This window comes from Musca autumnalis, unplaced genomic scaffold (assembly GCF_047663935.1).
Source record: "Musca autumnalis isolate F117 unplaced genomic scaffold, ASM4766393v1 scaffold_4, whole genome shotgun sequence".
Classification (NCBI taxonomy): domain Eukaryota; kingdom Metazoa; phylum Arthropoda; class Insecta; order Diptera; family Muscidae; genus Musca; species Musca autumnalis.
This window is the reverse complement of record NW_027411977.1, coordinates 85,571,024-85,584,443: the sequence shown is the minus strand read 5'-3', so window position 1 is coordinate 85,584,443 and position 13,420 is coordinate 85,571,024. Positions and strand designations below refer to the sequence as shown.

Here is a 13,420-nt window from a genome sequence, read left to right as displayed (position 1 = left end):
AAACGAGTAGGGTTTTAGAAATATGATTGCTTATTATTAGGCGTTTACACAAGTGAATTTTTCTTTGAATACATACCGTCCCAGCAAAAAGTTTGCATCCACGGATGCAGTTGAATCACTACAAGTGTACGGTACATTTGCCGTTGGAGTGTACATATTTTCCTATGAATTCACTTAGCGCGCGGCTAGGATGTACTCCATTTCGCTTCCACAGCACACAGCTATGATGCACTCCATTTTCGATCGAAATCACAACTTAAGATGCAGTGCTTTGGATTGAATTTATATGCATTCTTCGGATAGCAATTTTAATCTGTCTAAAAATGCAAGCCATTGCGAAATATCCCAAAATAAATAAAATGCATTTATTATTTGTGTAAAACAAGAACACAAACAACTTTATTATAGCTCTGTTCCAGAACTAAAAAGTTTTTACAATTTTCACCACTTTTACACATTTTGCGTTCCCGTACACAAAATTTATATGAAAATCGTTTACGGCTTTTACCACTTTATAAAGTACGGGAACAGGCCATATATAAACACAAATTAAAAAATGTTTCCATTAAATTCAATTACATTTGAGCTTACTTCCTCCGTTCACGATTTAATCCAAGTGCAACTGATTTTCTTTCATCATCCTAAAGTTTTTTATGTTGCCTTCCCATCACTAGTTCAGCTTTCGACACGGACTCCAACTCCACTCCATTAAAAATGTCCGTCTCGTGAATTACCGCAAAAATGTTCGCAACTTAAGTTGTTATTTCCTTATTTTATAACAAATTCTTCGAAATGTATACACTATTGTTTATCTTTTGAAGAAATGTGTAGGGATCAACCAACTGTTTTTTCTGTAGGGATCTCTACAGCAACTGCTTAAAAAATCGAATCGAACGGAGTGCATTTTGCATAAGTCTGTTGGACTACATCGAAAGATGTTGTGAAATCATAACTCCAATTGCACAACTTCCAAAATTTTTTGCTGGGGTGCGCTGAGCGTTGCTTTACAACAACCACATGAAACTTCAAGAACAAACTTGGCATCACTTACCAAGTACTACCTAATTCAAATGCTGCCTAATTCAATTGAATTAGGTAATACTCGGCCATTAGTCTTTTAAATGAAACTGAGCGTGAAAAGGCAGCGTATTTCATTGTGTTTCTACCTTAATTTACTAACACACATACACTCCGGTTCATCTGATTAGAACCAACCTGATTGAATTTACAAATACCATATATCTCATGATAGGAGAGGAACTATTAAGGCCTCGGCACATACGGCGCGTTGAGCGTTGTGTTACAACAACCACATGAAAACTTCAAGAACAAACTTGGCATCACTTACACATTTATCATGTGGTTGTTGTTTTCAACGCACAACGCGTCGCACAACGTACCGTATGTGCCGGGGGCTTTAAGCCCTAAATACATCCAACGTTTGAGTCATGGTAGAATAAGAAAAGGTAGCAGCAATACACAGCTGACTGAACTGGGTTGTAACGTTAGTGTCAAATTTCATATGACATTTTATACATTTATTTCTATTTCGATGTACATTAGGGACATATATTTTTTGAGAAAAAAATATATCATTCGGAAAAAACGATTTCCCAGAAAGACTTCTTCATATCAATGATATGTAACCTCCTCCAAGTTCGAACGATAAGCCGCGCAGTAAATCACCGCTTGTAGAGGCGATACAACGTTTGTTTGTTAAAATTTAAAAAAATAAAGCCCTAATAAACATGTGCTTCTTTGATTTCTAAAACAAAACATTGAAACAGCTTCTCCTTTTTCTATGAATTTCCAGCGACCCCAAACTTTTCCGCAAGAATTCTACTTTCTGCGAGAATTTATGCATTTAGTGGAATGATGTGGAAACATAAAAATTGAAAATGTAACGAATTTTTATTCATGTTTTCCAAAATATTCAACCAAATGTGAAAAATTATTATTTTTTAAATTCCAATAATTTCTAGACATTTCCTTGTTTTGTTTACAAATACAACTGGCAGTAACGTTACAAACAAAAACAAATTCCTTTGTGGTTGTTGTTCGAGTTGTATTTGTTGTAGTATTAACTTTACCTTGTATTTGTTCTACCATGCGTTTGAGTAAAGTTTTGTCTCATTTCTGGTACAAGAATAAAGATAAGTTGAAACTTGTCATCTACCAGGAACTACACAAAACTTTACTCAAACGTTGGATGTGTTTAGAGCATTAAGGTAGAAACAAAATGAAATACGCCGCCTTCTCACGCTCAGCTTCGGGTAGTACTTGACCTTTAATCCTTTACATAAACCTGAGCGTTAAAAAAAGCGTAGTGGTAAAACTCGTAAAAGAGAGAACTGTAAAAAATGTTTTCACATACAAAAGTTTTTTGAAATAGTTTGGGAACGGAAAAATGGAAAATACGTCAAAAAACTGCAAAAGTGGTCAAAATCGGCGTATCAGACGCCGGCAACCATGTTATTATTTTTTACACGCTCAAATTTGTCGAGTAAAAAGTTTTTAAAGAGAGCGCCATTCAGCGCCATTTTTGTTTAAACCACTTTTTTTTACCACTTTTTTGTGTACGGGAACGCTTTTTCGGGTAAAATGTGTAAAAGTCGTAAAATGTGTAAAAATTTTTTAGTTCTGGAACAAAGCTATAATGTGTCAACTGCATTGAATTGATGTCAAATTTTGACACCTTTGGTCTGTTCCAGTACTACACATTTTTACTCCGATAACCGATTTTTCCTTTATGTTATCGAAAAAAATAGTAAAAATGTGTAGAAACGTGCAGTACTGGAACACACCACTTATGTTACCAACAATTGCCGATGCGGGCATGGTACAAATACACAGGTAGCCGCATCGGCAATTGTTGGTAACATAAGATGTCAAAATTTGACATCAATTGAATGCAATTGACACATTATGTTACCATCAGCTGGCATGATAATGCTACCTGTATTATTGTACCATGGATGCGGGCTAGCTACCTGTCTATTTGTACCATGGTGAACATGTAGAGCTATAGCCCAGCAAAAATATTTGGAAGTTGTGCATGTGGAGTTATGATTTCACAAAATCCTTCGATACAGTCCACACGGAGTTATGAAAAATGCACTCCGTTCGATACATTTTAGAAGTCCTCGCTTAAAGATCCCTGCAGGCACAAGCCAATTTGCTGATCCCTACAAAAGACGTTGCAGTATTTTTTAAATATACGGTCTGTTCCAAAACTGCAAGAATCTACTAATTTTTACAATTTTTGCCGATAACATAAAGGAAAAAATGTTATTGTAGTAAAAAATAGTAGCTTCTTGTACGTTCTGGAACAGACATATATAAAGAGTGTCTAAAGTTCTAAGAATTTGTTAAAAAAATAAAGAAATACAAACTAATATGCTGTTTATATTAGAGCTTTTTGCAGGGTTAACCTTCTTTATAAGGATTTGTTTGAAATATAAGCAATGGAATTGACAGTTAAAACCCAGTCGGTTTGTTAAATCCGGTTATATATAAACGGGGTATAAAGACGGAAATTAGTTTTGGATTGGAGTTGGAGTAAATTTCGAAATCTGTGAGCTGGAGTGGGAGGACAATATGTATAAAAACCCTTTGGATGATGAAGCAAGCGATGGCATAAAATGCAGGGCAGAGGAAGTAAACTCGGTCACGATTAAATTTAACGGATTATTTGTGTTTATGTAATAAAGTTCTTAATATTATTGTTTTAAACAAATAATAAATGCATTTTATTTATTCTGGGATATTTTTCAATGGCTTGCATTTTTATAGCATCTTTAGACTGCATTTAAATGCAATCCAAAACACTGCATCAAGTGCAGTGATAGGATCGAATATGGACTGCATCCCAACTGTGGAACCAAAATGGAGTGTATCCTCGCTGCGCGCGCTCTTGTAAAATTCATAAGTGAATTCATAAGAAACGATGTATTCCAGCCGCAAATGTACTGCTGACTTGTACTGATTGAACTGCATCCACGGATGCAGACTTTTTGCTGGGTTTATATATACATATGTTCCCACAACATCCCCGAAGGGACAAGGGAGACTTCTCTCATAACAATGAGTGCACGCCGATTCATATCGGCTCAATGATATGGGACCTACTTTTTATTGCCGAGTCCGAACGGCGTGTCTTACGACACCACTTGTAGAGAAGTTGTTCATGGCTGAAATACTCAGGAAATGTCGCCACCATTACCGAGGGGGAATTTTGCCACCGTTGAAAATTTTGATGTTGCTTGGCCTGGGATACGAACCGCAGACCTTCTGAGTACAAGGCGGACGTGCTAACCATTGCACCACGGTGGTCCCAGTGTCTGGGTTTATATATTGCCGGATTTAACTATCCCAATGGGTTCCAAATGTCCATGGTACAATAAGAAAGGTAGATGCATCGGCGAATTGCTACAACAAAGCAACTTTTTTTGTAATGTAAACTGTCAAAATTTTCGCCAAATGGTCTCTTACTTACAGAATCATATGGTTTTTTGTTTTGATTTTTCATGGCGAATTCATAGTTTTTTGACGTTTTAGATTCGATCAGCTGGTCTGAGGCATCTAGCTTTCTAATTGTACCATGTCCCGTACACAAAAGCTTCGTTCCAGTACTTTTTTAATGGTAAAATGTTCAAAAGAGAAAACTGTCAAAAATGAGTTCAACGCACACATTTTTCCAAAATGTACGGGAACGGAAAAATGGCAGAAACGTCAAAAAATCTTGAACAAATATCAAAGTCGGCGTGTCAGCGAATCGGAAGCCGGCAAACATGTTGCACATTTTTGCTCGCTCAAATTTGTCGTGTAAAAAGTTTCTAAAGAGAATGCCATTCAGCGCCATTTTTGTTCAAAGAGAAGTGAACATTTTGCAACTTTTTTGGTGTACGGGAACGCATTTCGGGGAAAAATTTTCAAAATTTGTTAAATGTGTAAAAACTTTTTGGTTCTGGAACGAAGCTAAAAAGTGGTAAAATGTTCACTTCTCTTTAAACAAAAATGGCGCTGAATGGCGCTCTCTTTAAAAATTTTTTACTCGACAAATTTGAGCGTGTAAAAAATAGTAACATGGTTGCCGGCGTCTGATTGGCTGATACGCCGACTTTGACATTTGTTGCAGTTTTTTGACGTATTTTCCATTTTTCCTTTCCCGAACTATTTCAAAAAACTTTTGTGTGTGAAAACATTTTTTACAGTTCTCTTTTTTACGAGTTTTACTATTAAAAAGTACGGGAACGAAGCTTATGCTACCATCAGCTGGCATGATAATGCTACCTGTAGTATTGTACCATGATGTTCACAAATATATAAGTCCCAATTTACATTGGGCGAGTTTACTTGCGGCAATTGTCATTTTGTAGGAGAGAGAGGTGAGGCATATGGTAACCCTTTGCCTCTCAGCACCGTCTCTCACCTACAAACTGACAATTGCCGCAAGTAAACTCGCCTAATGTAAATTGGGACTAGCATGCTCTCTTCCAGAACCTGCAAGAAGCTACTATTTTTTACTACGACAACATTTTTTCCTTTATAGTATCGAAAAAATAGTAAAAATTAGTAGATTCTTGCAGTACTGGAACAGATCAACTAAAGGTAGAAATACGCCGCTTTTTTCACGCTCAGTTTTATGTAAAGGATTAAAGGTCAAGTACTACCTGAAGCTGAGCCTGAGAAGGCGGCGTATTTCATTTTGTTTCTACCTTAATGCTCTAAACACATCCAACGTTTGAGTAAAGTTTTGTGTAGTTCCTGGTAGATGCCAAGTTTCAACTTATCTTTATTCTTGTACCAGAAATGAGACAAAACTTTACTCAAACGTTGGATGTATATAGGGCTTAATAGTTCCTCTCCTACCATGAGATATATGTCCCAATTTACATTAGGCGAGTTTACTTGCGGCAATTGTCAGTTTGTAGGTGAGAGAGGGTGCTGAGAGGCAAAGGGTTACCATATGCCTCACCTCTCTCTCCTACAAAATGACAATTGCCGCAAGTAAACTCGCCCAATGTAAATTGGGACTATGGTATTTGTAAATTCAATCAGGTTGGTTCTAATCAGATGAACCGGAGTGTATGTGTGTTAGTAAATTAAGGTAGAAACACAATGAAATACGCTGCCTTTTCACGCTCAGTTTCATGTAAAAGACTAATGGCCGAGTATTACCTAATTCAATTGAATTAGGCAGCATTTGAATTAGGTAGTACTTGGTAAGTGATGCCAAGTTTGTTCTTGAAGTTTCATGTGGTTGTTGTAACGCAACGCTCAGCGCACCCCAGGAAAAAATTTTGGAAGTTGTGCAATTGGAGTTATGATTTCACAACATCTTTCGATGTAGTCCAACAGACTTATGAAAAATGCACTCCGTTCGATACATTTTATAAGCAGTTGCTGTAGAGATCCCTACAGAAAAATACAGTTGGTTGATCCCTACGCATATCTCCAAAAGATAAACAATAGTGTATACATTTTGAAGAATTTGTTATAAAATAAAGAAATAACAACTTAATGCTTAGTTTACACTCGGCGTCGTTTCGTGATTTCGAAGGCGTTTAGTGATTTCGCGCGGAATCAAGCTAAATTTATCATGATTTCGCATACAAAAATGAAATCATCTCATTTCGTGATTTCAGCGAAATTAACATTGAAATCACAGTACATATGATATACAACCCTGTTTTGCCTAAAAAAGTACCAAAGGTTGCAACACTTTTCACGTATCACAATAAACAAGGTAGATGGTCAATTGCTGCAACAAACAATTTTAGTATAAAAATTTGTAAACAATGTGAAAAAAATATTAAATTACTTTGTTTCAATGCTATTTTTCATTGTGTTCCCGTACTTTTTAATGGTAATTTTTGGAAAAAGAGCGAATTGTCAAAAATTGCTTCCCCATACAAATTTCTTAAAAATACGGGAACGGAAAAATGACGGAAATTGCATAAATGTCAAAATCAACGTATCAGCTATAATATAATATGCCAATGAAAATACTTGCTGCTAGTTTCTACTAGGCCATGTATGGCGGAAAACAGGAGAAGAAGGTGTTATTCGGCGCTATTTTTGTTTAAAGAGAAGTGCAAGTTTTGCATCTTGCATTTATTTATTTATTTATTTGCTTTGCAATTGAAGCCAATTTTGAGGCCAATTTATATAATTACAAAGAATCCACCTAGATATCATAGCTACTCTAAAAACAATTTCATATATATAATTCATCTTAAACCTAGAAATTGGAGATCTAATTATTTTGGTTACAATTATATTCTTTAATTTTTTTTTTTAAATTCTTCATTACGTCATAGCTACTCCAATTTTAAAGCAACAGATTGATAATAAGTATATCGTATAAGTTATTAGTTAAATTATGAAATGATCATTAAGAGATGTATGATGTGGTATGCAAATGATAATAAGTTTTCGCGCAGTGATAAAAACTGGTTAAAGCTAGAAAAAATTCTTCATTACATCATAGCTACTCCAATGTTAAAGCAACTTGTAAATTGAATACAAATTAATAATACAATATAAAAAATTTAATGTTTATAATAATCAACAGATATATGATGTGGTATGTATGTAAATGACAATCAATTTTCGTGCAGGGAAAAAAGTTGTTAAAGCTAGAAATTGGAGATCTAATTACTTTAATTACGGTTTGCTCTTCCGTTTTTTTTTTTTTTTTTTTAGAAAGTTCTTCATTACATCGGAGTACGGGAACGCATTTTTAGCACTAAACGGGAAAACTACTGCAAGTACTAATATTATGCAGGTTCTGAGCACAACTTTTATCTATCAAAATTTATTATTATGATGTCTCAACGATAAAATCATTTTTTTACTTCTTCATATGTTAGTACTACACACAATTAATACAATATATAGATAATTTTACGATAATTTTCCAAATAAAGTTTATATTTTTATATTTTTGATTATTAATTCAATTTACAACTTGTGAAAATTCATGTTCGATCAGCTGCGCATATGGATCTACCTTGATCATTGTGATATGTTTGAAATCAACAAAAATAAAGCTGTAAACAGATACAACGTTTGGGTAAAGTTGTGTCGTTTTGGCCGTTTTTACACTGTTGGGCATGATGCCGAAAAATTCAAATTCATTTGAAATATATGCCGGCAAACAGATAAACGCTGGACTTTGGTATCGTCGTCGCCCTGTTGTTGTTGTTTTTTTCTCGACGCCCAACGCAAAACTTTAATCAAACGTTGTATCTGTTTTCAGCTTAAGTGTAAACACCGGGGTGTATTTCAGGATTTCGTGAAATCCAGTGGATTTTGGAGCGCTAGTGTAAACTTGGCATAAGTTTCGAACATTTTTGCGGTAATTCACGAGACGGACATTTTTAATGGAGTGGAGTTGGAGTCCGTGTCGAAAGCTGAACTACTGATGGGAAGGCAACATAAAAAACTTTAGGATGATGAAAGAAAATCAGATGCACTTGGATTAAACAGCCTATAAGACTTTGTAAATCAGGGTTGTATTGTAAGACAAATTTGGAACAAGTCGAATTTACGCACTACGCGAACAAAATTTTCCTTAAAAATGTAATTTTTATACCCTCCACCATAGGATGGGGGTATATTAAGTTTGTCATTCCGTTTGTAACTACTCGAAATAATCATTGTAGACCCCACAAACTATATATGTTCTTGATCAGCGTGTAATTCTACATCGATATAGCCATGTCCGTCCGACTGTCCGTCTGTGGAAATCACTCTAGCGTCCGAACGGATTGAAGTAGGTGGATGAAATTTTGATAAAATCTATTATATCTATGTAGGACTTTTGGTATTGAAAGCGGGCTATGTAGGTCCACTTTTTCTTATAGCCCCCATACAAAATGACGCGTGACGCGTCGTCGTTTAAAGGAATTTTTAAGATATTTGTCCCATTTTACCACCGAATTGGTTGTAATTTGGCATTTTGTGCCTCCAGAGGCCAAAAAACATTTCTACCAAAATTTGTTTATATAGGTCCACGTTTTGGTATAGCCCCCATGTAAAGTACGCATCAGTTTAATATATTTTGAATGTATTAGTCCCATTTGTCCACAGAATCGGTTGTAACTTTGAATTTTGTGTTTCCAGAGGCTAAGAAACATTTCTATCATAAAATGTTTATATAGGTCCACGTCTTCATATAGCCCCATAGGACGGTATCTCCCGATTTTCGGTATTTTGAAGGTTTTAGCGTCATTATCACACCGAAATGGATGAAATTTGGTATTTAGTGTTCGTTGGGGGTATAAAACTTTCCCCAAGAAATTTGTAGGTATAGGTCCACGCCATAATATAGCCCCCATAGAACGGTACCTTCCGATTTTCGGTACTTTGATGGTTGTGGCCACATTAATCCACCGAAATGGCTGAAATTTGTGGTGGAGGGTATAAAAAGTTCGACCCGACGGAACTTAACGCTTTTCTTACTTGCTCCCATTTATTATTTTATTTATTGAAAAGTTTATTATAATTACAAATTACAATAAAATCATATATATAAAAAACACTGGCAACTAAAGCTATCGGCTTACTATTTTTTTTATTTTCTTATGTAGCCGGCCTTAGGCCGGTGATTTAAGACTTTCTCCTATGGAAAGGAGCTAATAGCACGGTTACACTACAGCTTTTTGCCGGGTTAACCCACTTCATGAGGGTTTATTTGCTTAATATTCTCAAATCTGACCAGATTTGCCATACAAAAATTAAATTCTCTCATGGCTGGGTTTATTTTAAATCCGGCACAAATCCACCAAAAATACAGTGTTGTATTCGGTATTTGTGCAAAAAAATCCAACTCTACTCAAAAAGTTGCAACTGTTTTTGCAACAGAGTTTGTCGTGTTTTACACGTTTACGATTGGTCGCATGAGATTTTATGGAGTTAATAAATCTAAAGTTATTTGGAAATCATAAAATTATTTTTTTTTCATTAGACACTTTTTTTTAACAAAAAGTACGATTGATACCATGATACAAAAATGTATCCCTGTGTGTAAAATATGCCAATATGAGCAAAAAGCGGACTTCATTAGTTATTTTGTATGTATACGTAAACAAACATCAGCTGACAGTTTATATCCTTGAAATGCTAAGTGTAACCAGCAAAGTGGGTTAACCTTCAATAGTGTAACCGGGGCATTACATCCTAATTTATTGCTCTCACTGGAATAATTTGTATTAGTATAGTCACTGTCGAAAAATACCCTGCGGGGAAATAAATTAGTTAAAGATTAGTTCATAACTAGTTTGTTATTTTTCGATTATTTTCCATTATAGTAATAGCTCATTTAGACTAGCCATAAATCCTCAACTGGATTTAATAAATCCAGTACAGATCTCATTGCATTTAGATATACATTTTTGAGGATTTAAATGGCAGTCATCTGATTTTTGTTCATAGCACAATTACCAAGGTAGATTCATCAGCCCATCTGATCGAATTTGAAACGTCAAAAGAAGTTGTTGTAAATTGAATTCGTCTCAAAAACCACACGGCAAATTACAAATTTATTGTTTAATATTGTAATGTTAGCAAATTATGCCGCTAATGCTAACTAATGAGCAAATAAAAAATAATTTTATCGTTTAGAAATCGTAGATATTAGTCGTAGCTGATTAAAATCAACTTTGAATATCAAAGAAAATTTAATTTTTTCGCCTTGTTTACAAATTTTAAAATTTAAATTGTTTTTGTTATAGCGATTCACCGATGCATCTACCTTTTTTCTTGTGCCAGCTTGCAACTTTTTGTATTTTCTAGCAACATGTTGCAAAAAACAGAGTTGTATACGAGGATTTATGCCGGATTTAAAACAAATCCACTCAATACGAGAATTTATTTTTAGTGGGTAATCTCGTCTTATGCCAAAAATTGTCTTGTGTAAACGTCTAGTAAACAAATAGTAGGCGTTGTTACACTATCGTGTCCAAAATTTATTGTCTTAAATTTATATTTTGTGGCAACGCTGAATCGTGTCGTGTGAATTGTCTTCAAATTTTATTTTGTGGCAACTCTGAATCTACAGTACAATCATGATACAATAAGAACGTTTTCAGACGATAAGGTTTGACTGCTCAAAAACGTGGTTTCCGTTTTGACTCTCATTCGTAATTTTCACATCTAGTGTTGCGTTTTTGAAGTCATTTTATACAAGCGTACTTTTTGAACAAAAAGAAGTACGGTTTTACATAAATGTACCAAAAAGGTTTATGTGTGTATTGTATTTGAAAATTAAAAAAGTAATTCTTGTGAATCCCATAAAATTGGGTAAAATGTATGCGTTGTTAAAATTGTTGCCTCATGCGCGCATGCCATGTAAAAAATAATGTAATAATTCTTACCACCTGAAGGTAAGATGATACCTGCGTTACCAGCGTAAATTTTTCAAGAAAGATTTTTATGAAATAGGGAAATACCTTTGTTATTAACAGGTACATAGAAGTCATGTTTTGAAGAACACCTTTATTTGTAAAAAATATGATGAAACAGGTAGATAATATCTTACATGCTAGTGTTGTATGTATGGTACTTTATGTACGTTTTCGTTCACTTCCACATTTTGTTTCAACACTGACACAATTTACGAATGAGAACCAAAACGGACAACGCATTTTTGAGCAGGCAAACCTTATCGTGTGAAAACGTTCTAAGAAGGTAGCAGCAACACTGCTCTCACTCTCTTCTACTCTCTGAAAAGTTGGGAGAGTGAGAGTAAAAAATGGAATGGAATTATTTGAAATTTTTGAATTGACCGAGATGGACGTGTTTGTTGTGTCGGAGATTTTTTGTTAATAAAATAATTATTTATTAATTAATACAGAAGGTGTAAAGCAAACTATTGTTAAAACAAAACGAATTATTTAATTGAAACAACAATAAATCGTACGATTGCTAAAAATAAAGCTGTTTAACAACAAAAAGCAAATCAAAAAACAACCCTCCCTGTTCATATTTAGTTGGAGTATTTTGTGTGAAACCCAAGGGGAGGGAGTTTGTATTTGGTATGAAAAATTAAAACAAATTAAAATTTATATTTAATTCAATTGTTCTGTAGATTGTGCAAAGCCATTTTATGGGAAAAAGAAAAAATATAAGAAAGAATTGCTTAGTGTGTACATGAAATTGAATAAAGCTATATACCTCCAAGCACAGTGTTAACAAAGGATGAATGAATGAATGCAGTTTGCTCCCAACCAATTGGATTGGATAAAATTCAGTGTAGACATCGTTTGCGAAAAGTTTCAGCAGTTGAGAAAAAAGGTGAATGGAATACAGGAATACATAAAATGCAAAAGCCGGTATTAAGTACAAAATTCAAACCAATATCTTCTATGAGTACATAGAATAAAAGTGTGAAAAGAAATTAAAGAAATATATACTAATCATATACCTACTACATGCATATACATTTGTTATGAGAAGATAGCAAAGAAAAGGAATTAAAGGAGACAACGCCACTCCTTTTGCCAAGAAAAAGTTCTAGTGCAATCAATAACGTTTTGTGTTCTCGACATCCTTTGCAGATTTCAGTCAATACGATAAAAAGAACTGCAACGACAATTTATGGGATTATTAGAAATCAATTTTGGAATGCATTTACGCAAATAAAATATCCTATCAAAGAGATTATCATAGGTGAGTCTATATCTATTATCTACATTTTATCCCTATCTCTGTATTCCGATTATTCATGTTCCTTCTCCTTCTTTCATACTCTATCGGTATTTTGTGTAAAAAGGCCATTGAAGAAGGTGGCTTTCGTTGTTCAGTAGTATTTACCGCAATATCCATATATAAACCATCCATCCATAGATATACATATGTTTGTATGTAAACCTCTCCTGGATGATGTTTGCGCCTCCAAACAAGCAAAACAACAAATGTAAATAGTTTAATGAATCCCGTTACATTTTTGAGTTTGCGCACTGTTGACCAACAAACCAGTCCGGAAATCAAATACAGGATTTTATATAATTTGTATACAGGATAACGATTACAAACATATGTATGTATTATCCAATTGTATATGTGTACTGTGTCTATGAAGAGAACCGATTTTCGGTGTATGGCTTAAAGGTATTTTTATAATTCTCAGTTTTCTTTCGAATTTATTTCGGTTGAAGATATGTTTGAGGTAGTTATGGGAATTTTTTCTTGGGAGATGTGGTACTGCTATTTGACCGGAATTTTTTTCGTAGAACAACATGTGAAGATAGGATTCTTTAGGAGAGAATAGAAAGGGGTTCACGGGTTTTAAAAAAGTTTTGTTCCTTTTTCAACTCATACAGGGGTTCAGGATTGTCCCCCAGTTTTTGCCTTCAAAAGAAAGTTCCAATGCAACTTCATCCAATACCGGTAGATTATTCCAACAGCTGGTCGA

General features: G+C 34.5%; 1 protein-coding gene across 14 annotated transcripts in view; it reads left to right on the top strand.

Moving 5' to 3' along the window:
* Positions 1-11,764: 11,764 nt before the first annotated feature.
* Positions 11,765-13,420, top strand: part of Spn (protein phosphatase 1 regulatory subunit spinophilin) — a 347,126-nt gene continuing 345,470 nt past the window's right edge. For 9 of the 14 annotated variants that reach the window (XM_073982823.1, XM_073982817.1, XM_073982813.1 and 6 more), the window contains exon 1: positions 11,765-12,675. The gene's annotated coding sequence lies outside the window, so the exon portion shown is untranslated. The remainder of the gene's footprint in view (positions 12,676-13,420) is intronic. The other 5 variants (XM_073982798.1, XM_073982797.1, XM_073982801.1 and 2 more) reach the window with 5 other exon arrangements.